The sequence below is a fragment of the Oryzias latipes genome, chromosome 20, assembly GCF_053564925.1.
Source record: "Oryzias latipes strain Hd-rR chromosome 20, Olatipes_Hd-rR_3.1".
Taxonomy (NCBI): domain Eukaryota; kingdom Metazoa; phylum Chordata; class Actinopteri; order Beloniformes; family Adrianichthyidae; genus Oryzias; species Oryzias latipes.
The window spans coordinates 12,833,334-12,858,124 of record NC_136256.1 but is presented as its reverse complement, the minus strand read 5'-3'; the positions used below and the strand labels follow the sequence as shown (position 1 = coordinate 12,858,124).

Genomic DNA, 24,791 nt, shown 5'->3' with positions numbered 1-24,791 from the left:
ACATACAAAAACATAGTCATTGAATGCCTATTGAAAGTTAAACCAGGTGGAATTTTGACCAATTGGGGACTTGGGTTTGGTAGTGACGCATGGATGAGGTCCCATTCAATTCACGGAAGTGCCAACCATTAGAAAATTGATCATGAAGGAGAAATTATTTATTGGGGTTGGTGCCCGGACGGAATTCTATGACACCAAGTCTTTCATATATCAGATTAGGTCTGTGAAAGAAGAAGCCTGGAGCAAGATTCACCAGATTTTCACCGCTTTGACATTTCACACCAAACCTCTTCCAACTGTGCTACCCTTGGCATTTTAACATTGGGAGTTGGGTCATCTAGACCCACTAGACAGTGCGCTGAACCTTTTTTCTTCAATGATTTGTGATCTTCACTGGTGTCCATGGATTACATGAAATCTTTCCACCTTTATCTACCTTTGTCATGGTAGGGAGAACACGTCAATGTAAGGGTGGGGTCATCTAAGATAGCACAAGGGTTATATGCGCACTCAAGAATAAGAACACGGGTTCTTGAACGTGCGTCCCATGACTGGTTTGAACGTAGCCTGACGACCAAACCTCAAGGATAAATCGGGCACCTCTATCGATTCGTCCTTTGGGGGCAGTATTGCTAACACAGACCAAGGGTAAAATCAACTATTCACTATTGACTTAAAAAAGATTGGCAGAGCACAACAGAAACTGAGCCAAAACAAATTAACAACGAAAAACAATCAAAACAAACTATTTGACAAACTCATGAAAATATGAGACACCGGTCTTCACATTTGAACTGTCTGGCAGAACTTTTCCCATTAAATTATCCATCATTATCACGAGCATCTGGTGATTCTGACTTTACCGGATCACTAGGGTGCAGCTGGAGTCGTCATCCACCAGAAAAACTAGTGTATTTCCATGCAGAATCTAACAAACTACCATCCAAAGCAGTTCATCGCATCACCCCGTGCTGCTGCTGCTGAATAGTTGTTATTTTGTTGTTTATGGGCCTGCCCAGAGGAGGTGTTCTCTTGAGCATTTAGGAGTGGGGGGGGGGGGGGGGGGGTTCTCCTGTTCCTGCAAACTTGATGCAGGCAGCTCATTAAGCTGCATGTCTCCCCCGTCCCAAAACAGGCTGGCTTGCATTCTCCAGCAAATGGAAAGTGAAGCTTATGCAGGCAGGAATGGGATGCCGCGATTCCCACTCACCTCCTGATTGGCATTTTTCCTTCCGGGGCATCTTTGGGGTAGACGAAGAAATAACCAATCCAGTGGCCCCTCGCGTGGAAATACCCACCTGTCAAAAAAAACATGCCGTCTTTTTTGCTACGTGCTGTTACTCCCACTTTGCACACAGTTTCCACATTGTGCTGACAGTGTTGTGAAATATCTTAACATCCGATCCGGTCATTAAAGATTCATCAGGCACGACTAATGAGATCCGAGTCTTCCCAGGAAAATGCATAAAGGTGGAAAAGCTTTGTCCTCCTGCCAATAATTGCTGAAGAAACCACAGCAAATTAAACTGCTTGGCCCATAGTATCAGGTGAATTAAGATGTTTGTCAAACTGAAATTAGGGCTTAATTGGTTTGGGATTATGAGGAAAATGGCTGGTCGTAAAGGCAGATCCCAAATTTGTAAAAGAACCCATGTAAATAGTTCAAGCCCCTAAAAAGATATTTTCCTCCCTGGTTTATCATAAAACTGTATAAATAATGATGGACAAGACTAGGGATGGGCACTGTTTTGAGTTTATCCGGTGCCTGTGCTTTTGAGACGGTTCTGATGCCTAACAGGTGCTCGAACCAATACCTTTAAAATTGAAAAAATTTCTTCCAGAATCATTGAAGTATGACAAAGCAGCACTTCAGTGTGCCTCAGATGCTTTATTTCATTCTCTTTGACAGTCTGCACATGCAGCGCTGCATCTCTGTTTTCACACACAATGATTGTAAACATTTATTTCACAGCTCGTCACCATGGCGACGGTCTTTTTCAAAGCATTGTACATGTTGCTCTTATCCATCAGGTTCCTGAATTAGAATAGTTTGCCGTGTAGTACAGACAAACTTTTTTTGACTGAAGTTCCGCACAAGTTCCTGGACACAACTATTCTTCTACGAACCCGCCCACAGTCACTGGTGAGGTAAAATGATTGGCTAGAATTGTACCAAAAAATTGAATAGAATACAAGTGATTGACATGTCCAAAACGAAGCACCCAAATCTGTGTTTGGATAAGGTACTAGTAACATCATATACGTTGGTACCAGTGTCAACTTGGCACAGATTTTTAAACCCATCCATAGACAAGCCAGAATTTAATAAAACTTTAAAATGACACAACATTTAGAAAAAAAGGGTGTGAGTCATTCCACTTTATGGTGTCACCTCTGCTTGACCTTCCTGGGCGTTTTAGTTATATCCAACGAAAAGGAGCCCCAATAGCAGCATAAAAATACCTTGATCATGCCAGCTGACCTGAAAAAATCATAATATCTGTTTTCATGAGGAGAGGAGAGATAATGGGCATGCAAGTAAAGACATTCGTGAAACAGAAACAAATAAGTTCATAACCTTTGGTGATTACGCTCTCCGTCTTGGGATAACCTCATACCATAGAGATATGAACTCCGGAGTCCAGACACTGATGGTGGTTAAGATCCAGATCATACCAAAGCATTGTTCTAGGTAGAGAACAGGGTGGAGGAGCCATTCCTAGAATGCAGAAAGTTACACGTTTGTAAATTTAAAGGTGAACATATATGATTGTGCTTAGCTAAGAAGGCCTTGGGTTAGAAGGTAAATGGATGGTGATTTAAATAAATGGTAAATACTTATGTTGCGCTTTACTTCATTCTCAGAAGTTCTACAGCGCTTTACAGTCACATTCATTCACTGATGGCGACTCTGCTGCCAAACACTGGCATCAACCTATAACCACCAGAAGCGATGTGGAGCTCAAAGTAACGTCGACACATTGGCGGGCAACGAACCAGCGATCTTCTGATTAGAGGTCGAGCACTCTTCTTCTACATCAATTTTCCACTAACAGCAGTCCTCACCAGAGACAGACAAAATGCACAGCATTCTGCTTTGAGAGGAAATGAGCTGTGAGTGTCTCCTGGGCTACAGCTGGCCTCTGGTTCCCAAAGTAGAGATGACTGCATTCCAGGCATGGAAAAAGTCATAACTCCTCTGCTGCTGTGAATGCATGGCTCCTTTAGAGTCCTGGAAGGAATTTCCAAAGTGAACCAGTGCTGAGGATTGTTCCGTGTGTATATGGTCCTGTGAAAATCAAGCTTGATGTTTAAACAAAGGGTCTTTATTATGCAAAATCAATTTTTTGAGCTTTTAAGTGTATTACAATGTTCATTCCTCATGAAAAGAAACACCAAAGTGGTACTTTGATCACGCATTTCTGAGTATTCCTCTAAAACCTGCATTCTGAGCACCAGCCCCTCTCAATCCACAAAAACGAAGGGGTTCCCACAAGCTGACACAGACAAGTGAGGATCTGCCCCTTCCAGGAGGAGTCTGCACTGCCAGCACTGCCCCCAGGCTAACACACACACCTCCACGGAGCTAGCAGTGATCAGCAAAACTCTTTCCCTTTATATGCACAATAAGCACATCTATCTTTGAAAAAGTTTGGATGTTTTATGTTTTTGGGGGCAAAACACAGACACGCTGCCGAGGCCGACTCTAGGTTGACGTCATTAAATGGGCGGCACCAACAAGGAGTGAAAGCCGATCCCTCAGAGAGTAAGTGTCTTACTTCCAGATTGGAAAAGTACTCAGGAAAATAAATAGTATTGAATAAAAAAAAAATTCTTTTGTGTTCCAAAGGTAGTATATAATTATAGATATTGTTTACTATAAAAGGCTTAGGCAGAACAACATATAGGCCCTTTATCACAAGGAAGCATTTTACACTGGGTTTCTAACAAAATGCAGCATTGTGATGCCGTTTTAAAGATGTTTATTATTACAAGACATAAATATTCATATTTATGTTTATTTATTCATTATATGATGAACTGATATGTGGTTCTGGAACTATAACATACAACAGCTCCTATTAAAAATTCAATTATTATTGTGTTCATCTTCTGTTAAAAATGCATGTTTTAAACAAATACCCCCACAAAGTAAACTGTCTTTCCATAGTTTGTCACAAACTTTGTGAAAAATCCGGCTTCACAATGAGTTTTGTTCACAGAGCTGTCTTCCATGATGAAAAACCAACAAACAAACATCACTACATATCATTTCTTTTAGGAAAAAAAAACAAGCTACATCCACCGCTGACAAAACAACCATGCTGTCCTTCACAGCCAAAACTTCCTTAGCATTGCAGCATTTTCACAAGGTGAAGTTACTCCTTCTAAGTGTCACAGCAGACACATTTACACATGTCCCCAGGTGACTAATAATAGAACCAGTCCTGCTGTGTGATGCTTTGCACCCCTTGTGGCTTGCTTAGGGTATGAAATCCTCAGATTTGTTCATTTGTCAGATGTTTTAAATAAAATACGTAACTAATAAAATGTGCTAAATGAAAGCAAGGACATTTTAGGAGGAAGATTCGCTGTTGGGAAGTTGTACTCAGAAAGTCTGTTGGATTCCAATTTAAAATTTTAGCGAGAAATGTACCTCAAAGAAGTTGATTGATCAACAATAATGTTGAAGCTCTTTACCCAGTAAAGACAAGACAAACGTTCTTTAGGGTTGTCAAAAACGCATCTCTTCAGGACCCTGGGCAACAGCGGAAACATCTTCCAGACTCCACTGGGTATGTGCAAGCACTCATTAGGACAGTGGGAAACCTCTTCTTTTCTTTTCAGGTGCCTGATGGATGCAGGATCATTTGCTAATGTCTACACTGGTGCTGCACTTGTGTACTTTGAAGGTGTTAACAGAGCAGGGAGAAATATGGGCACTGGGATGACTTAGAAGAGCGCACACAACACACGTCTACCGAGAGTGTGTGCAAATACTCGGGATCCGCTCAGGCTGACAATAATGTAGTTTTTCTTCTTCTGAGTTTTCGTGGCAGATGTGCTAGCTCTGTAAAAGCTGTAGGGATGCATTGGGGGCTTGTTAATTAGCGGAGTGTTTTGAAAGGCCTTGCCGCGTCCCGCCTTGGCTGGCAGGTTGGCAGAACCTGATTAGTAGGGAATCGCGAAGCGCTGAGACGGCGCTCTACTTCCCCAAAATAAAGAGAGGAACACTCACTATCTCTCTGTTTTGCTCTCTCAGACATGCACACTCAGGGGGCCCATGAGCTGGCCTCGTTTTTTTTCCTCATCTTCACCTGACAAATTGCATTCATGCTGTAAAAAGCACAGACCCTGAAGAGGGAATACATGTGTCTAAAGCTTTTCTTTGAACTGGTAAAGCTGAGGAGATCATTAGACGTGGAACAATGTTTTCTGGCATAAAACAAGCTCAATTTAAAATGCAGCAAATTTGATCACGTAACCATGACAGAACCAAATTTACAGTTCCCAAAGTTGCAAGAGCTGTCGGTCTGTCTGAGGTAATGTGGTCATTTTGTTTGTTTCCCACCCAGAAATGCATCAATCCTCAAAAAAAAAAAAGAACCGTCATTCTTTATTCACAAATGCCCACGAAACAGACACATGTTTGCCGCCAGGCAGCCAAGAATGGCAGGCTGTACATACAGTGTGCCGGGAAGTGTGTGAACCCCTCAATAAGGGACTGACAGCATTGCAACGAAAGCTAAAATTACAGCCTGGGGAAGATGCACATTACGGTCTCAGTGGATCCATACACCCAGAATTTGTGGGTGACTGTAAGGCTGCTGTAAACAGACTTTGCAAAATCACAACAACACGTCATGCAAACCTTAGCAGAAAAAAAAAAACAGGCTGACAGACAGTTTCCTGTCAGACAGAGGAGGTGAAGCCAGGCTCTGGTTGGTTTCAGGTGTAACGGAAGCCAAAGTTTTGCAGAGCACCATAGTTAAAATGTATAATTACAGTTTGAGGACTGTTTGTAGTGCATAATTTTCCAGACTACTCTACAGTAGTCTGTGATCTGAGGCTATTCATGTTTGGAGACTTTGGAAAGATTCAGTTCCTGACTCCTTGGTTCCTTAAAGACCTGATAAGAATGGTGTTTTTGGTGAATTTAAAATGTGGAGGAAAAACAGAAAGAAAATTAAACTTAAAATTGTATTCCTGAGTATTTCTTTATTCAAATCATTGTGAATCCGGACAAGAAACCAAAATGCCTTTGTAAAAAGCTTGTGTAATGCGCAAGTTACTACGGTAAGCCACGAACTCCCTGTTTCGCTCCATTCCAATGAATCCCCTTGCAGACAAATAAATCCAAGTACGTCTTTTTGTTCCTCATCTTAGCTGGAATCTGGCTCAAAACTGTACGGCTGGATTGCTCCAATATAGCTTACTCCATGCCAACAGTCCTGCCCACAACTCAGAATGAACTTCTAATGAAACACTCATGCTTGATTTTAGCTAAAAAGGGTATATTCATGGTAAAAAATACCTCTGAAAATGCTTTTAGAATAGATCAAAAGATGATTGGTGTCAGACTTTTAAATCAGGTAAAAGAGAAAGAAAATTAAACTGAAAAAAGTCTTGCTTGGTCTGCTAAATTATTAAAACAAGTGCCTTCAAATTCTGAAAAAAATTTCAAAGTCACAGTATTATTGGCATTGTGTCTGTGACTGATGCCTGTAGTGGTAGGGTGCTAATATAGTCACATGTCGTGGGTTGACCCATCCGGGTTCTGCGGGTTTTTTCGCTTGTAGTTCCCTTGAGGCTCAATGAAAATGGAATTGCCATGTGTGTGGTAAGTGCATCATGAAGTATCTCTAAGGCTAACATAATTTGCATGCATTATTTCAAACAGGTGATGCTGTCGTACAGTCCCCTCACACCACACTCTGGTCGTCAGTAAAGCATTTGTCACAACTGCCCTAACGGCTATATACTGGTTGTCTGCGGGCGCAAAGTAGGGGCCATGCAAGAATCACACAAGTATTAACGGCACTTATGGACCTCTTGTGCAGTCCACATGATTAAGGGAGGGCTACGAAAATTAAATACCTGAATGACCTACCTGCGTCTCATCCACTTCACCCTTACTTACTTTTGGGTGTTGTATAAGTGTTTGCAATGACCTGTTGCTTGCAGCATACCAAAATAAAAAATGAGCATTAACATTTTCGCCCCACAGGTTTATCGAGCGGTCTATGATCTTGATATTTTGTGTGGGTCAACTGCATGTCCTGCACAGGTTAGCCCAATTTTTGCCCACAGAAAACCTATATCTAGCCATAAGATTTGTTGTAACTCAACCATCATGGCACGCCAATGCAAATAAAAGTTTCCTTGGTTTTGTTTTTTTAGTTTATCTTTTGTCCCTGAAGGTAACTTAGGACAGGACTGTCCAAACAGGATGGTCTGCTCAGTGGAAACGAGTGATGGTCCACTAAAAGTTGGACCATCACAGTGCATGCGTGGTGGAACTAAAAAAACAACTACAATGGAGGTCCTCCAGCAGTTCATCTTTTTCCGCTTGGCTTTTGGTACTTTGTATATACAAACCATTTAATGTTGCTTGAGGAGAAAATTGTGAGTGGCAAAAAGGGATACAGCCACTTTCCAGGAGCTTTCTTTTGTCGTAATGACCTTCATCCAATCAACAAGTTTCGACAGTAGCTCAACAGTCCGTAACAGTCCATCAATGGGGCCCAAAAATGGTACAGTTCAGCCCGGCTTAATGCTTCCATTTTATAATGGAAACGCTCAAAATACCGGACCCGCTCAGTGGAATCGAGGGTCTAGTGTCCCCTTGTAACAAACGCTATCAAGAACTTTGGGTTCAACTAACAATGTTTTAACAGAATCAAATAAAACTCCATAACAGAAGAAACAAACCACTTGTAGATTATTTTCTTGTTACAGAAAGCTCTTTCTTTCCCAGTTTATCTTCCCTTCTTTTCACAGGCGTGCACTCATCAGAATAAACATAATAAGGAAGTCAATGTGAATGTCCAACATAAACGCTCATGTGGACATGTCCGTAACAGCCTGAGTCTATTAATCCATATAAAATGCCCCAAAAATAAACTGGCATATCAGTAAAAAAAATGTATTTTGGGTACCCAATAAGAAAAAAAAGTTCAATCTCACCAACTTGTCTGTGTCTTGACTGTATAGGGGAGCTGGACTGAGTGAGTATGACATCACCCATAGAAAATATCTTACTTCTGGCTCAAACAAAATGAAGTCAATGCAGTTGTAGTTTCTTTGAGCTAAGGATGCTGCCATCCATGTTGGAGCCAAATGTCATCAAGAAGCAGTGCTTGTTGTGTGTTGGTCTAAATCGTTGTTTCTATGACCACAAATTAGGATTATCAAGAACCTATTTGGAACGTGTGTGGTTGGGGGGGGGGGGGGGGTTGCTTAGTGCAGTTCTTATTAACAGTCAGTGGTTCAGAATCACATGACTGCAGCTAACAGAGAACAAATTTCACACACTAAGGTTTGACACAATTGACAGACTTCTTCTTTTCTTAACTATTGGATAACAAAACCACAGAGGACGACGGATGTTGAACATAAAATAAATAAATCTTGGAGTCAAATTGTAAAGTGGTTTATTTCTTCTGTAAAATGTCATTTGTCATTGAGGTGAATAGAAACCAATCATCTAGTGGTTACTCTTGGAATTGCATCGGCTCCACTTTTATTTGGTTTCAAACACCTTTTATAGATAAAAATCTTAACCCTCAATTTAAACACGAAACTCCTTGCAGAATTACTTAGTTTCATCTGCTCACCGTTAAAAGGAACTATATTTCGCGAGCTTCAATATTTTTAAATAAAAACTAAACAATGTGAATACATCTGGAAATAGACACATTCAAGTGAGATAAACAGTGTCTCAAAACACATAATACAACTTGTTGTCATCCAATTTGCAACTATTGTGGCTGTTTCCAACCAAGCTCAAATTTTTTGTCGTTATGTCAGCTGCGTTTAACATCTGGGACTGGAGCCACATTCATGATAGAGGATGACATGGGAGTGTATTTTCACTCTTGTCCCGTCCTGCTCCCACAGGGGGTAGTTCTGTCCTGTCCAGTTTCTAATCCTGTCCCCTCTCTCTCCTGGTAATCTGACTCTCACTCCCATCCCGCTCCTGTTCAAAATGATCCCGCTCCTGTCTTTATTTAGACATTATGTAAAACTTTAAATGTAACTGGATCTGCTCCCTATGACTAGGAACATGGATGGCTTCTGAGTAATGTAGTTATTGTTTCAATTAAGGGTAACGCTTTCTTTTACAGTACAGTACTTACAGTGTACTTAAGTGGTATTTACATGGTACTTATTGTGTAACTACTGGGTACTTTCAGGGTACTTACATGGTACTTTTTATGGAATTTACTGGGTACTTACAGTGTGTTTACATGGTACTTTCTATGGGACTTTACTGGGTACTTACATGGTACTTTTTGTGTCTACTCTGTACTTACATGGTACTTACTGTGTATTTATATTGTACTATTTGGTTCATACCTATGTGGTACATAATGGGTATTTATAGGCACATCATTAGAAAACTACAAAATGGCTACACCTTTACTCTTTCTCTTCCCTTTCTTATTGGTTGGCTCCGGCTCCCGTAAGAATTTTGTCCCGTCCCGGTCCTGTGATTAATGGCAGAGACGACTTCCATTCAACGGGAATCCCACGGGAATCCTGCGGAAATCCTGTGACCCATGGGGTTCCCAGAAAAATGTCAGCCTCTACATTCATAAGGAATAGTTTTTTCCCCCATCCTGTAGCCAGCCAGATGGAGACCCCAGACTTTTTGGTAGAGCAGGTTACAAGGGACTTACTGGTCAATCATCCAAGTAACGGACATCTGTCAAAATCCCTTGGCAACGAAGAAAGCCACTGTCAGAGATGTAATGAAATATGTATGGACCACAAATGTTTAGCAGTTCTGGGCCCATTGCTAATCAATGTTTGAACGCATTCATTATACATGATCTTTTCATACAGTCAATTTTATGCATTTCTGATTCCACCTCCAGCCGTACCGTGCTGAAATCAGCCAAAGCTGAAAACTGTGTTTAAAATTTAAAATGCGCCCGTTGCCCCAAGCTAGATGCACTCCTCCCTGTTGCGCTCACGAGACTCCTGAAAAGTGAGACTACAGTTTGTCTCCCCTCCTGAGCCACAACAGTTGCACAGTAACTTTTTACTTCTTCCTCAAAACAACAGCAGGCATTTGTGGTACAAAGTTGTGACACTTAAGCTCGTCTTTCTAATTATGCGCCAAAGAAGAGGCACCCTGCGTGGAGACCCAGAGCTAAGTGACCTGAACAGGAGTTAGCTGTGGCAGCCAAGGGCAAAGCTGGCTAATGTAAACCAAATCCTGTACCTGGGGAGTGCTGCCTATTCAGGCTAATCCGCTAGCCTGGAGGCTGCTGCTTTAATGGAGGCACTTTGGAGCCAGTCATTGTCCTCTCTGCTCAAGGAAACCAATGCAACATGTTAGCCCCACCAAGCTGGAAAGGCCCCTCCATCCACTCCTGCCTGTTTCCTTTATCTAAGACTTGTGGGTAGGAAAAACCACAGGACACAAAATGTGGCACGTGTTGCCAAAACGCTATTTTTAAAAAGAAACACCTCTCACCACGAAAAGGAAGACGCTACATACGAGCTTGTAAAACAATGCGAGATGCCTCCACTTGATGTGAGACAACAGCGCGAGGAAAAGAAAAGAATATAAATAGAGTGAAGGGAACGAGGGTGCGGGGGATTGTAGTGGATGTGCTATCAAAGGTGCGTTTCTCGGCAGGGCCTGTCATTTGGCACCAGCCATCGTGGGAGCAATAGCAGCTTTCAGCAGCATCCCTTTACATATCTATCCTCCCAATACATCTCATTGCTTTCAATTCATTTCACCCCAGGCGCTTTCGTCATTCCCTTCTCTCAGGTTCTTCCATTATGTGTGCATACCTGAGTAACCAAGATTTTATTTGTGCCTGCCTTTCCCTTCCTGTGTGTGGAGAGGTGTGCGAGGAGAAAAGGAGCGTTGCACATGTTTACCTCTTCTGCCTGAGGAGCCTGGAGTTTGGCTGTTGGTGGTGGTGGTGGGGGGTCTATGAAGAGCTGAAACTCTGATTATCTACATTATTAATCCACAATTCTTTGACCTCAATCTATACCACACGACAAGTCCCGCTTAGCACAGTGGATGTGGCCTGGATCCAACTGTGATTTTCCATTGACTATGAAATTGCGCAAATTGAATTTGAAATAATAAAGTTGTCTAATGGAAATATATCAGTTTAAAAAAAACTCACATTTAAAAAAGTTTTTGCGCTTAGAGGAGGTGGTTTTTGATTTGTATTGAAAGAGAGATATTTAGCAAAACTGCAAAGGAAACACTTTTCTCCAATCAAATTCAGTCCAGGCATTTTCCGCATTCCCTTCTCTCAGGTTCCTGGGGTGGCCCCTGGGCGGCTGGCTGGACAACAGACAGAGAGCCGCTGCGGGATGGCTAGGTAGCCTGATCGAGCCGCAAGCCAGCCAGCGTAGCTGGAACGATGGCGCTCACTGCGCCCTGGCATAGCGAGCTACCATGCCGGGCGGCGGGATGGAGAGGCAGACTGCTTGGGCCTTCTAAATTTTGATATTTCTCTCACTTTCATCAAGACAATAAAAAAAAAGATCCTCTAATTGTATTCTTGTTTTTATTTTTCCCTTCTTTAACTAATGTGGGTCACAGAGACAGAGAAGTAGAAAATGGCGGAAGTGGCGTAAAGCTGCTTTTGCAGCAGGAGTGAAGCTCACAATACTGGGAGAAATTCTGAATGATCTCATGAACCCAGACATGGAGACATAATTACCGATTCTTTTGTAAAGCTTTTTAAAAAAACAAATCCGATCTCTAAACATCCTCCATGTTTTCCATGCATTGTAATGAGATATACACAGATAGAAATTTAGAGATATCTGCTGTAAATGAAAGTATTGTTCACATCTGTGTTTTTGAATCACTTATCACGTGAGTTGGTTTGTGTTTATTTGCATAAATGACTTAATGGAAACATTACGAAATTGTGTTTGGTTCAAAATCTTTTGAATTTCGATAAAGTTTTGCGCATATGTGCAATGGAAACGCAGCTTCTGACACAATGTTGCCTTTGCATCCGGCCTGATTGTAATATTGCATATTTTTAGCTAGCTCAAAAGCCGGATGCAACTCACTTTTAGGGGTCCTTTAACACTGGGACAGTTTTGTAGACTTTTAGGTTTGCTGGGTTACTTTTTGTGGATGTTTTTCATACCTTTAAGATATAAGAGGCTTTACCATCATTCCAACCACAAATAACAGAGGGATATGAGACAACCTCTCTCTAGGACTTAGAGCTATAAACGTACAAAAAAGGGCGACATGAGCTCTGTTTCCACTGACTATGAATTTGCAAAAATTGGATTTGCTATAAAAAATTTGCCTAATGGAAACATGACAATTTAAAAAAAACACACAATTATCGGAAACAAGTTTTTGTGCTTGGAGGACATGGTTTCGAGACGTATTAAAACTGACGTGTTTCATAAAAGTCCAATGGAAACACTTTTTTCAAATTCAATGAGTCACGTAACCAACAAATCTGCACAGGTAGCCAATTTGTAAATAGTGACAGCAATGCGCGCTTCTTGGTAGGAACGGGCTGTCTGGGCACTGCACAGCAGGCACCACAAGAGGCCCCACAGCATCATACAGATACTCAAAAGTTCCACTCAGAAATGTTGGATCCACAACTTCTCTGTAAAAATCACAGACCAGGATTTCCCCAAAAAGGCTTCATCCATAGCTCCTCTCACGTGAAAGGAGCTCGCCGCTCCATGGCCTGAATGAGACGTTGATGTCTTCTTTGATACATGATGATGAGCGCTAGAGCCATGGCAGAAATGTAAATTTATCTGCTGGAAATCAAATTTTAGTTTACGTCCATCGCTATTTTTTGAAGAATTTATTGCGTGAGTTGGATTGATAATCCAGATTATTCGCATAATTAGGACCTAATTAATTCAGCGTTTTTTCGACATTTCTAGAATTTCGATACACTTTTGCGCATGCGTGTAATGGGAACGCAGCTATTGAGCTTAAACAGGAGTTCGTCTTTCGTCTTAGTCACATGCGGGGTGTCGGCCCATATAGGTGCTGCAGGTTTTTGGGTCGTCTGGGCCAGTGAAGGGTCACAGACAGGTGTGGCCACATCAAGGAGGTGTGAGATGCAGTTTCCCTATGGCTCATCTGAATGGATGTCATGAAAATGAAAAGTGCCTTGCCATGAGTGTGGTAAGTGTATGGTAAAGTATATGTAAGGATAATGGAAGTTAAACGCACTTATGGGTGACAGGTGACGGATGATGCTGTTGTATGGCACTCTAATGCCACACTGTAGTTTTATCTGGAGGGTGATAAAACTAAATAAACCCATACGACAAGTTCAGTACAACTATTCTTAACTCCATCATCGTTTTATGAAACGTTTTGGATGTTAGGACCCACAGATTTGTCTTAATCACTTGAGTAATCCGGATTCAAGGGGGTGTCACACTGTTTTAACAGCCCCCCCCCCCCCTCCCTCCTTGCAGATCTGTGTCCTGGTGGTGGACGGAAGACTGGCAGGATGGTGGGCAGGCAAAACCGAGAGCGCTCAGCGAGTGATGAAAATGCAATCCACTGGGTTAATTGAAAGTGGAGCTGTCATGTTTCACACAGACATTCGTGTGTAATTATTCCAGTCTGCCAGGCTTCAGTTTGCCTGTCAGCTACCTGCCTGAGCTGCCGCCACCACTCGCGGGTGTGTGGAGGCAGAGCGAGGGAGGGGTAGCCCATAAAAAGATAGGGAGATGGAAGCTCGCTTGTGCTGCTCGGCCTGGCTGAGTTTCACTTGGAGGGGGTGCAGGAAAAAGCAGTGATCTTCCAATTTGTCTTCCTATCTTTAACTCCCCTTTCTACTTACTTTTTTCTCTGCTGCCTGCACCCTCCAGTCAGCACCTCCCTGTGTTCCTGTCTGCACATTTCCTCCTGCGGGGAAGGAGACACAGAGGAGGGAAGGAGAAGGAGTGACAGCGAAACCCTCTGCAGATAGCCCATGCGGCTAAACATAGCAAAACATCGACTTCAGTTGGAGGAGTATTTTGTTCCTCCATGTGGCAATTAAGATGTCAAATCATACCTGGGGAGGCGAACGGCGGAGAAAAACTCCTCGCTCCTATTTACAGACACCACACGTCTCTCCCGAGCCCTTCGGAGAAGGGATTACACAAACTCTGCTGGAAGCAAGCTCCTGCACCACCCCCCACCCCCCACCCCCCCATAGCCAGAGGAGCGCAGTCTTATGGAAATGATCAAATGGCCCAACAATGCAAAGTTCCTGACCAAGCCGTCCAAAGAGCCATAAATCGGGGCGTTTCAGTGGAGGCCCGACCTCTGACCTTTCCAACACCAGGCCTATCCTTACTCTTAGTCACGCCTCCTTATCTCTGTGTGACCTCTATCTGTCACTCAGACAACAACGGGCTTCGGCCAGAGTCCTCATCTGCAGTCGCATGTCTGGGTTTCACCCCGTGAGATTGGGATTTGCCCTTCGCTCTGGGACAAATCACTTCTGCAATTTTTTGGTAGCTGGTCGTCCCAAAGACTTCTTGACTTAGCCTGCAACCATTTTGTATTATCACATTTACATTTAATTCAATTTTATTTATATAGCCCAATATTACAATAGTCGTCACAATGAGCTTCATACCGGTAATTGTTTAGTAAACATAAAATCATAAAGATCAAGAAGTCTTAGAATTCAATAGGTAAATTCTACACTGCACTAACTAAACAGACTAAACTAAACTGGGCATTCCTGCCCTTCATTCCTTCATGGTGCTAGCAATGTTTGGCAAAAACACCTTCCTTTTATTTGTATAATAGGACCATCCATCTTTGCAAAAGTTTGGATGTTGTTTGTTTTCGTAGGCGAAACGCCGACACGTCATCTAGGATGACGTCATGAAATGGCCGGCACCCACAAGGAGAGAAAGGCAGTGCCTCAGGGATCAAGTCGTCTTACCTCCGGGTTGGAAAAGAACTCAAAAGAACTCACCTTTTGTGTGGCAAAGGTAATATATTATCATGTACAGGAATATTATGCACTACTAAAGGCTCAAGAATAGCATGGTATAGGATCTTTAAATGGACTCTAGATACCCTCCAAACAGGCCTTCCTTTTTCTCGCCAGTCCACAGATTGATAATCCAGATTTTCTTTTTGTTCAGCAGTTTCTCTTTCCTTGAGTTTTTGTTTTTCAGTAATCTGGTTAGGGTTGGGACCAGTTTCTTTCCTAAGGTTGAATGACAACTTTAACTGGGAAATATGGGTTCTGGAGGTATTTAAATGTAGTTTTGCTCCTTCATGACCTTCTGGATTAATCCTTTGTGTTTTTGGAGCTCTTCACTTTTCAAATAACTGCTTTGCCAATGGATTTTTTTTCTGGATTTTCAAACCGTAGACGTACATTTTTAACTATTTTTAACAGCTATTACACCAATATGTCAGGTGACTCTGAACTCAGCCTTACAAAAAATGGGGTCACAAAGGGTCAATTCATGATTTATAAAGACATCTATTGAGAATCACACACAGCAACACATGTTTTAAACACATTGTTCTCACTTTATTTACATAATATTTTAAAATGAACATGTGTTTTACGTTTGCTTTGGCTTAATTTAACATTTTAGTTACATCAAATATTCATAAACCTTTTAGTTGACAGCACTTTACAAAAGAAGATATTCCTCTGTGGGAGAGCTGAGAGCTCATTGGCTGAATTTTTCTTGTCGGCTTCTATAGGGTTTGTCTTTTTAATATATTTGTGGTTGGAAAAAGAACAGAGAGCTGCTCTGGATCTGCTTTAGCCGAACCGCAAACATGCATTCAAGCTAAACATTCCTGACAAGATAAATTAAAGGATTTTGGAACCAAAATCCACTTCAAGGTTCTGTTTTTTGTAGTTCTCTTTTACTGATATTACATTAAAACAGATGGTGTTGTAAATTACACAACATTTTATTGATAAGTGGCTGTTGAATTATGTCTGTGCTACTTTAACATAACTATGCAACACATCATCGCTGAAGTATAAATCTATGGGTATTTTTTCTTTAAAGTACAACCTAATGTTCTAAATGGTTATGACAACTAAGAGAAAGTTGGAAAACTCTACGCCATTCATAAGCATGAAGACAGGCACCAAAAAACCCTCCAAAAAGATCTTTTTTATGCAAACTATTTTCCCCTTAGTACAACCCATAAAGTGGTCTGGAGGATATGCAAAAACATTATCAGAAGAAAAAAGATCAAGCTAAATCATCAAATCATTACTGCTATACGCTGTTGATTACCATCGGTAGACCCCTACCGTGCCTGAAGATAAACTGTGTAAGCATGACGGAAATCTCATTGAACTTTGCCAAAAACATACCAAAAAAAGAGACGTTAGTACTTTTTTACAGCCTAAAATTGTTGATTTTTTTTTTATTTCAAATCTAAACTCGGGTAAGTCGTTGAGTATGTAATGTAAAGACTTTTTTTGTTGTTTTTGACCCTTTTTATGCAACACTCTTCAAAATAAAATAAAATACAAATCTGTTTGTTGTTTTATTTCTGTTTTGTGTTTTGTTTTTTTGTTTTTTGTTTAGTTTTGATTGGTTGAAATTAAGAAAATTTGAAAAAAAAAATGAAATAAATACATACAGTAGGATAGTTGTGAAATACACAACTGTGATTCATGACCTTTGACCTAAAGATGCACATATGTGCCAAACTGTGCCAAAAAAAGTCTGATCAGATGGATTTCTCCTTAAAAATGCATCCAAGGTGGAAATAAATTGCTTTTTAAAAATAATAATAATAAATCAACTTCTTTTACCACTACTGTTCTCACCACAGGTTTACTATAACCTTTTGCAGAATTTAAAATAAAGACAATTCAGAAAAAGTCACCATCTTGACCAGATCTCCTTAGATTTTTGTTGCATCTTCTTTTTTCTCCCTCATTTATTAATCCAGTCGTCTTCTAATTGCATTTGCCGCTTTTCTGTGCCCTGCTCTCAACGTGATGAATAGCTTCAACGAAAGTCTCCACACAGCTGGAAGCTCAGAGGCCCCAAGACTTCAGAGCCGTGCGCTTGGCCCTTCAGCCCCCAGCCACGCTGCGGTGCAGTCCCCTCCCTGTTTTTGTTTTTTTTCTTCCGCGGTGCACTCTGACACGCCCTCACTGTCTTTAAAGTGCACGCAGTTCATTTGAAGTGTGTTCTCACAGCAGGCACTTCGTTTGCTGGAGCTGAAAAACAAGCAGCTATTGTGTGTTTGTGCAAAGGTGCAAACGTGTGTTTCAAGATCTCACAATTAGACCACTTTACAAAGAAATGTATGTTGTTGATGTTGAAGTTGTAGATTCTCAGTCTAATGGTTGTTCTGTCCAAAACACGCTAAACCTTATTTAAAAAACAAATTCTATTGTTACAGCCCAAACTTGTCTGACATTAAATACAAAATAAAGGAAATCAAAACGAAAAAAAGAACTCTAGCATTCATGAATTCATCTCTAAAAACCATAAACCACGGTAGATATACTCAATTATTCTGCTACTCAAAAGCAACTGTTTCTTATAAATGAGGCAAAATGTGGATTCCAGGTCACCCTTTTCCCAGATCTTTGACTAACTTGGGTCTTTGACTGGCGTTTGGGCCCTTCTGGATTAACTCTAAGGACGAACCTGAAAGCAGAAGACAGTACAGACTGTTATACACAGTGTGAACTACTTTAAAGCAATATTTTGGAATTTGACTTGATGAGACAGTTGTTTTTTTTTGCCAATCCAAGTACTCTTTAAGACTTAAAGAGGCAAGTTTATCTTTATAGCACATTTGGTGTACAAAGACCATTCAAGAGTAGCAATTATTTGCCAAATCTCATACTATACTCAAGACAAATCTGCTTTAACCCTTGTGCTATCTTAGATGACCCCACCCTTACATTGACGTGTTCTCCCTACCATGACAAAGGTGGATAAAGGTGGAAAGATTTCATGTAATCCATGGACACCAGTGAAGATCACAAATCATTGAAGAAAAAAGGTTCAGAGCACTGTCTAGTGGGTCTAGATGACCCAACTCCCAGTGTTAAAGTGCCTAAGATAGCACAAGGGTTTTAACAGAGTCCCTTTACTGTGGTTTCTAAGTTTGTGGCATGTTAACTATTCTGTTTAATAACGCCACGTTGTTATATGTGTCTGTAATTTCTGAACAGCAGAACTGAGAAACTACCTTATTAATAAAGTAACATTAATCAACCTAGAAATAAACTATGAATTCTTTTAATTGAGGTCAGTGGGTTAGGACTACTGTAGACGTTTAGAATAAATGGGAAACAGTTTTAGCTAATAGACAGCAGGTGAGCCTGTTATTCAGTTGGCAACTGTATGTTCACAAATAGATGAGTTGTAATTTTAGTAAAATGATCTAATGGGTAGTTTCATAAAATCAATAAGTGTTACGGTTTCTGTTTCTTTGCCCTTGTGGTTTGTTTCCTTTTGTTCTGTGATGTTTTGAGTTTCACTTCCTGTTTTATTTTGTAGTATTTCCTGTTCCGTTGTTGTTTCGAGTTTGACCTTGCCCCATCAGTCCTGAGTGTTTCCACCTGTGTCTTGTTGCCTTGTATGTATTTAAGTCCTGTCTTTCCCTTCCTCCTGTGCTGGTCCATATTGTATTGTTCCCCAGTTTCGAGTATAATGTATTTCGAGTTTTCTAGCCTGCCGTATGCAGTGGTTTTTGTTTTTGTAGTTTTGTTATTATTAAACCCCGTCCTCCTGCAACCTCCTGCCTCCTCTCCTCTCTGCGCCTGGGTACTTCCCTTCCCCCCCGTAACATTATGGACCAGCCTTACCAGTACCCAGCAGAGGGGACCTGTCTCTGGTGGACCTCTGGCTCTTCCCAGGTCTACAGGGACTTCAAGGGGAGTTGCCTGGCCGTAAGGGGGGGTCGACCACGTCACCGCCGCCCTCACCGCAAGCCCTCCCCAAACTCCTGGATGGAGCTGGACATTCTCCAGCCACGGGCCTTCCTGGACCCTCTGGACCAGGACCTGTGGCTGTGGGAGGACTCCTACCTGGAGGAGGAGGGGGTCGAGACCCAGTGGGCCTTGAACTGCCCCCAGCTCCCTGCTTCCATCTTCAACGGGAGTCGACTGGCTGTAAGAGGGGGCCGCCGTCATCGCCGCCGCCCATCTCGACGTCCCGCCCTGGTCCCGGAGGTGAACCCGGAGGCACCCCGTCCCGTTCCGGCTCCTAGGAGGGTCCCGGAGGCACCCCGTCCCGTTCCGGCTCCTAGGAGGGTCCCGGAGGCACCCCGTCCCGTTCCGGCTCCTAGGAGGGTCCCGGATGCACCCCGTCCCGTTCCGGCTCCGAGGACTGTGCTGGGCCCACCACGACCCGTTCCGGCTCCGAGGAGGTTGCTGGATGCAACTCCTCCAGTTCCGGCTCCTAGGAGGGTCCCGGTCGCACCTCGACCCGTTCCGGTTCCGAGGAGGTTGCTGGACGCAACTCCTCCAGTTCCTGCTCCGAGGAGGGTGTCGGATCGTCCACGACCGGTTCCGGCTCCGAGGAGGTCGCCGGACGCCACCCCTTCCGTTCCTGCCGCGGACCCCGAGCCGCTGCCGCCTGCCGCGGACCCCGAGCCGCTGCCGCCTGCCGCGGACCCCGAGCCGCTTGCCGCGGACCCTGAACCCGAGCCGCCTGCCGCGGACCCCGAGCCGCTGCCGCCTGCCGCGGACCCCGAGCCGCTGCCGCCTGCCGCGGACCCCGAGCCGCTGCCGCCTGCCGCGGACCCCGAGCCGCTGCCGCCTGCCGCGGACCCCGAGCTGCTTGCAGCGGACCCTGAACCCGAGCTGCCCGCCGCGGACCCCGAGCCGCTGCCGCATGCCGCGGACCCCGAGCCGCTTGCAGCGGATCCTGAACCCGAGCCGCCCGCCGCAGACCCCGAGCCGCTTGCAGCGGACCCTGACGCCGAGCCGCCTGCCGCGGACCCCGAGCCGCTGCCGCCTGCCGCGGACCCCGAGCCGCTGCCGCCTGCCGCGGACCCCGAGCTGCTGCCACCTGCCGCGGACCCCGAGCTGCTTGCAGCGGACCCTGAACCCGAGCTGCCCGCCGCGGACCCCGAGCCGCTGCCGCATGCCGCGGACCCCGAGCCGCTTGCAGCGGATCCTGAACCCGAGCCGCCCGCCGCGGACCCGGAGCCGCCTGCCGCGGACCCTGACGCCGAGCCGCCTGCCGCGGACCCTGACGCCGAGCCGCCTGCCGCGGACCCTGACGCCGAGCCGCCTGCCGCGGACCCTGACGCCGAGCCGCCTGCCGCGGACCCCGAACCCGGGCCGCCTGCCGCGGATCCAGAGCCCCCCGCCGCTGAGTCCGAGCCGCCAGTTCCTGACTGTGAACCCGAGTCACCAGCCGTTTGCTGGCCGGACCCGCCTCGCCGGACTGAACGGCCTCCCGGCCGCCCCCCGGACCCGCCTCGCCGGGCTGAACGGCCTCCCGGCCGCCCCCCGGACCCGCCTCGCCGGGCTGAACGGCCTCCCGGCCGCCCCCCGGACCCACCTCGCCGGGCTGAACGGCCTCCCGGCCGCCCCCCGGACCCGCCTCGCCGGACTGAACGGCCTCCCGGCCGCCCCCCGGACTCTGCTGCATGTGGCAGTGTGTTCTCTGGACCCCCTCCTCGTGGGCTTCGTTGAGGAACCTCGGTGCGGTTCCTTGAGGGGGGGGTGATGTTACGGTTTCTGTTTCTTTGCCCTTGTGGTTTGTTTCCTTTTGTTCTGTGATGTTTTGAGTTTCACTTCCTGTTTTATTTTGTAGTATTTCCTGTTCCGTTGTTGTTTCGAGTTTGACCTTGCCCCATCAGTCCTGAGTGTTTCCACCTGTGTCTTGTTGCCTTGTATGTATTTAAGTCCTGTCTTTCCCTTCCTCCTGTGCTGGTCCATATTGTATTGTTCCCCAGTTTCGAGTATAATGTATTTCGAGTTTTCTAGCCTGCCGTATGCAGTGGTTTTTGTTTTTGTAGTTTTGTTATTATTAAACCCCGTCCTCCTGCAACCTCCTGCCTCCTCTCCTCTCTGCGCCTGGGTACTTCCCTTCCCCCCCGTAACAATAAGAAGAAAAGAAATCATTTCCACCAAGAATTATATTGGATGTAAGATGCAATGATGATGTAGAGAAATGGACAGTTAGTGAGAAATAAATCATTTACTTTCTGATCATTTTAAAACCTGTTTACCAAAATAATCTTGTTTGTATCTGATTTTAACCAGTACTCAATCACGTTTTGGAGACAGATCTGTAATCCTTTGTATTGGCAGGTGTAATGAGTGATCGAATTAATTCATGAATCGATTTCTATTCCTACAATCCAACCAGATCGATTTGTATGAGGCAAGTTTTTCATCCAATCGATATTTATAAATTGTTTATATCGATATTGGAAAACACCATTTGGATTGAGACACAATAGTTTTATTTTACTATAACGCAAAAACGACCAAGTGACATCACAGCGAATAACACACACGTGATGGTTAAAATGAATCATTACACACCTATTTACATCCCATTGTATAAGCTGTGTTCTTTTCCGCTTTTTTCCATGAAGTTGAGAAAAATCTGGGTTCTCGAATCACAGCCCTGGGGTTCACTTAAGGAAGGCCGGGACTGATTTACATCCCTCGGCTTCACCCCCCCCCACAAAGTTGGTGAAGTGACTGAGGTTGGGAGGAAGGAGAGGCAGAAAAGAATGAGAAAAAGAGGAGAAATGAAGCAGAGAGGGGGAGGAGAAGGTCACGAGGGCAGCGCGGGGTGCTCCCAATCAGCGCTGTGTAAACAGGCCTCCTCCTGGAGTGGACAGGTTGCACCGGAGGGGCGGTGGTGGTGGTGGAGGGGGAGTCTCCACGGACCACTGAGGCTGTCAGCAAAGCAGATAACTGATGGCAGGAATGTGGCATTTGTTGTCAAAGAAAGGGAGTCGAGGGGTGGGGGGGTGAGGAGAGGAGGAGGAGTTCAACTAGTGGCAGAAAGCGGGGGCCACCAATTAACATCTACTTGTTGCATTCATACAGCCGGGCCTCTGGCTCCTTAAGCCCCGCAGCTGCGTCTGTGCTGGAAGGCAGCTCACCACTCCACAGCGCCGCAGAATCCTCCCCTTCTTTAGTGACACAACATTGTCAGACGGTTCAGTTATTGCACTGTAAACTGCTGGTCAGGGGCCGGTCTTTCTGATTTTGGAAGTTGATTTGCCTCTCAAATGAGTCCCCTGGAAAACCTCTGAAGGCTTTTGGTCTCTAAATATAATCTATCAGCACACCCCTGTCACTTTTTTAAACACCCCCCCCATGTCTGAGATGTCTGAGATTGATTGTGCTCAGGAGTTAAGCTGCACCGATGGGATTAATGTGATCCACAGGTCGGGTCCTGTCTGCAGCCTCCGCGTGTGTCCCGTCTGCCTGCAAACTTGCATTTATCTCCTCTGATCCCCTCAACTGCGATCAGCCTGTTATACACCCCCCCCCCCCCCCCCCCACTCATCAGGAAGGGACAGAATCAAATTCAGAGTCCGCTGACCCGGCGCTTGTGCACTAAAGAGGTACACAGCTCTCCCTCTGTGCTCCCGCTCTCCAAATGGAGCCATCTTTGACCCTCCCTCTCCCACCACCCGTCACGGTGGCCTTTGAGGCCAAGTGAGGTGTAAACAAATCCAATATACACCGCATTGTGTGGCACCCCGAGGGTCCGAGCAAAGAAACTCTGGAGGTACAAATCACTCCAGGTCATGCTTTGCTTACTCTTTTTTTTCCCCTGCCCGTTTTTTTTGCTTTTCTGCGCGTGGAAAGCGCCATTCCTGCCACCCACTACCACCATCGCACAGGTTTATTTACATTTGCACATCTTGATTGATTGAACGAGGCCTCGTTTGGGAATAGTGCTTCCACAGGCCTGCTTTATGTTCAGACTGGAGACCACCGTGCAGAAGGAAAGATCTGTGACTTTTTGGTTTCAGGAAAAGTTAGTCTTTAACCCTTTAGCACCGGAGTTTTAGCTCCTGTGTTGACGTTCTTTGAACTATTGTACGTTTTCAACCTGTGGCAAAACTGTCGAGTGGAGCCACCAGAAAACAATAAAAACTATATTGAAAGGCAGACTCTCCAACACAGGTTGTTTACAGACAAGAGATCTCTATTCATACAAACTCATACAAATTTAAAAATGCAATTTTTAAAAGTCCAATGTTCCAAAGAAAAACTCACAGTCAAGACAAGGACAAGGAGACGCTCACTCTTCTCGCGACAGCGGTGGTGCCCAAAACTGATTCCTCCACCAATCTATAACAGCACAAAGTGACACACATACCCACATAGGCTGGGCGCAAACACGCAGGAGAGGTGAGGGTCACCACCAGGCTGGCATTGTTTTTGTGTTTCTAAAACACAAAAACAAGGTAAAAAACACCAAAGCACAGACACCTTAAAACTCCACAATTACACCAAGAATAAAAGGACGGGTCACATCAGAGTCTGCATTCAACCCTCTGCAGCTCGAGTGTGCATTCCTGAACCCAACACAACAACTCCCAATACTCATTGGCCACGCCCACAACACCCACTGGATGCAGCCGATGCCCTCCTGTCATCTTATGTGGGGAAAAGTTGGGGCTCTGGTGGTGTCTGGTCTGAGTCGGGGAGACGAGAGGGGAGGCACAACTAGATGCTTCCAAACCCTGCCACGTCATGTCACGTCAGTGGTGAAGGTGATATGATCAAATTCATCACAACAGGGATGGTGAAAGTGTGAATATGCAATATGTGAATGTGCAAAATACACACTCAATGTTAAAGGGTAACACAAACAGGACAGTCAGAGGCTAACTCCACTTTCAGCCCAAATTTGACAAACACACAAAAGGGAAAGGCAAAGCTAGGAAAGGCAGGCTGAGCGGGGCAGGTTTTTATACTGGAGCTGCAGAGCATGCCGGGAAAATTCTGAAATGACGTAGGACATGCATCACGAACTTCAACTTTACTACCCCATTTCAACCTCTAGCGGGCAGCACGCAGACGGTTTTGATACTCTAATTTCAGGAATTAAAAAAGTTTTTTTTTTAATTGTCAAAAATATGACAAGCAGTCAGCACTTTGAAAGCCCCATTTGTACAGGTAAACAGCCCCAAAAAAAGCTGATTTACAGTTTAGTTAAGTGTTGCATGGTGCAAAGCTGCTTTTCTCTGCTCCAATATCCGTTAGAATAAAGGAAATTGCCTAACATACGGAGAGTTACAGTAGTTTGAAGAGCGTATGTTTTTCTGTGTCGCCGGAGACAACTTTGCTATTAAAGGGTTGTGCATCAGTACTTGTTAGCCGCTGGTGTGTGTCTGATGATGCATTCTCACCTACTAGCCTGCCCTAGCAGACCATTTCAAAGTTCACGTGGGATGGATTTATCAATTGCATAAGATTTCTTTGCAGTCTCTCGACATTTAGCTCCATTTTCAGAGGACGTCCAGCGGAACACAGTGTTGTGCAAACAGGGGTGTACGAACGGGACGGCAGGTCAGCAGGGGAGAGGACAATCCATATCCGGCAGAACACCGTGTACCAAACTTGGGAGGC

General features: G+C 44.5%; 1 long non-coding RNA gene across 1 annotated transcript; it reads right to left on the bottom strand.

The window, feature by feature from the left end:
• Positions 1-1,210: 1,210 nt before the first annotated feature.
• Positions 1,211-14,386, bottom strand: LOC144988372 (uncharacterized). Its single transcript, XR_013652260.1, has 4 exons — positions 14,271-14,386; positions 14,055-14,119; positions 2,579-2,719; positions 1,211-1,298 (listed from the first exon to the last, which is right to left on the bottom strand). It is a non-coding gene; the product is annotated as an uncharacterized LOC144988372 (long non-coding RNA).
• Positions 14,387-24,791: the final 10,405 nt, after the last annotated feature.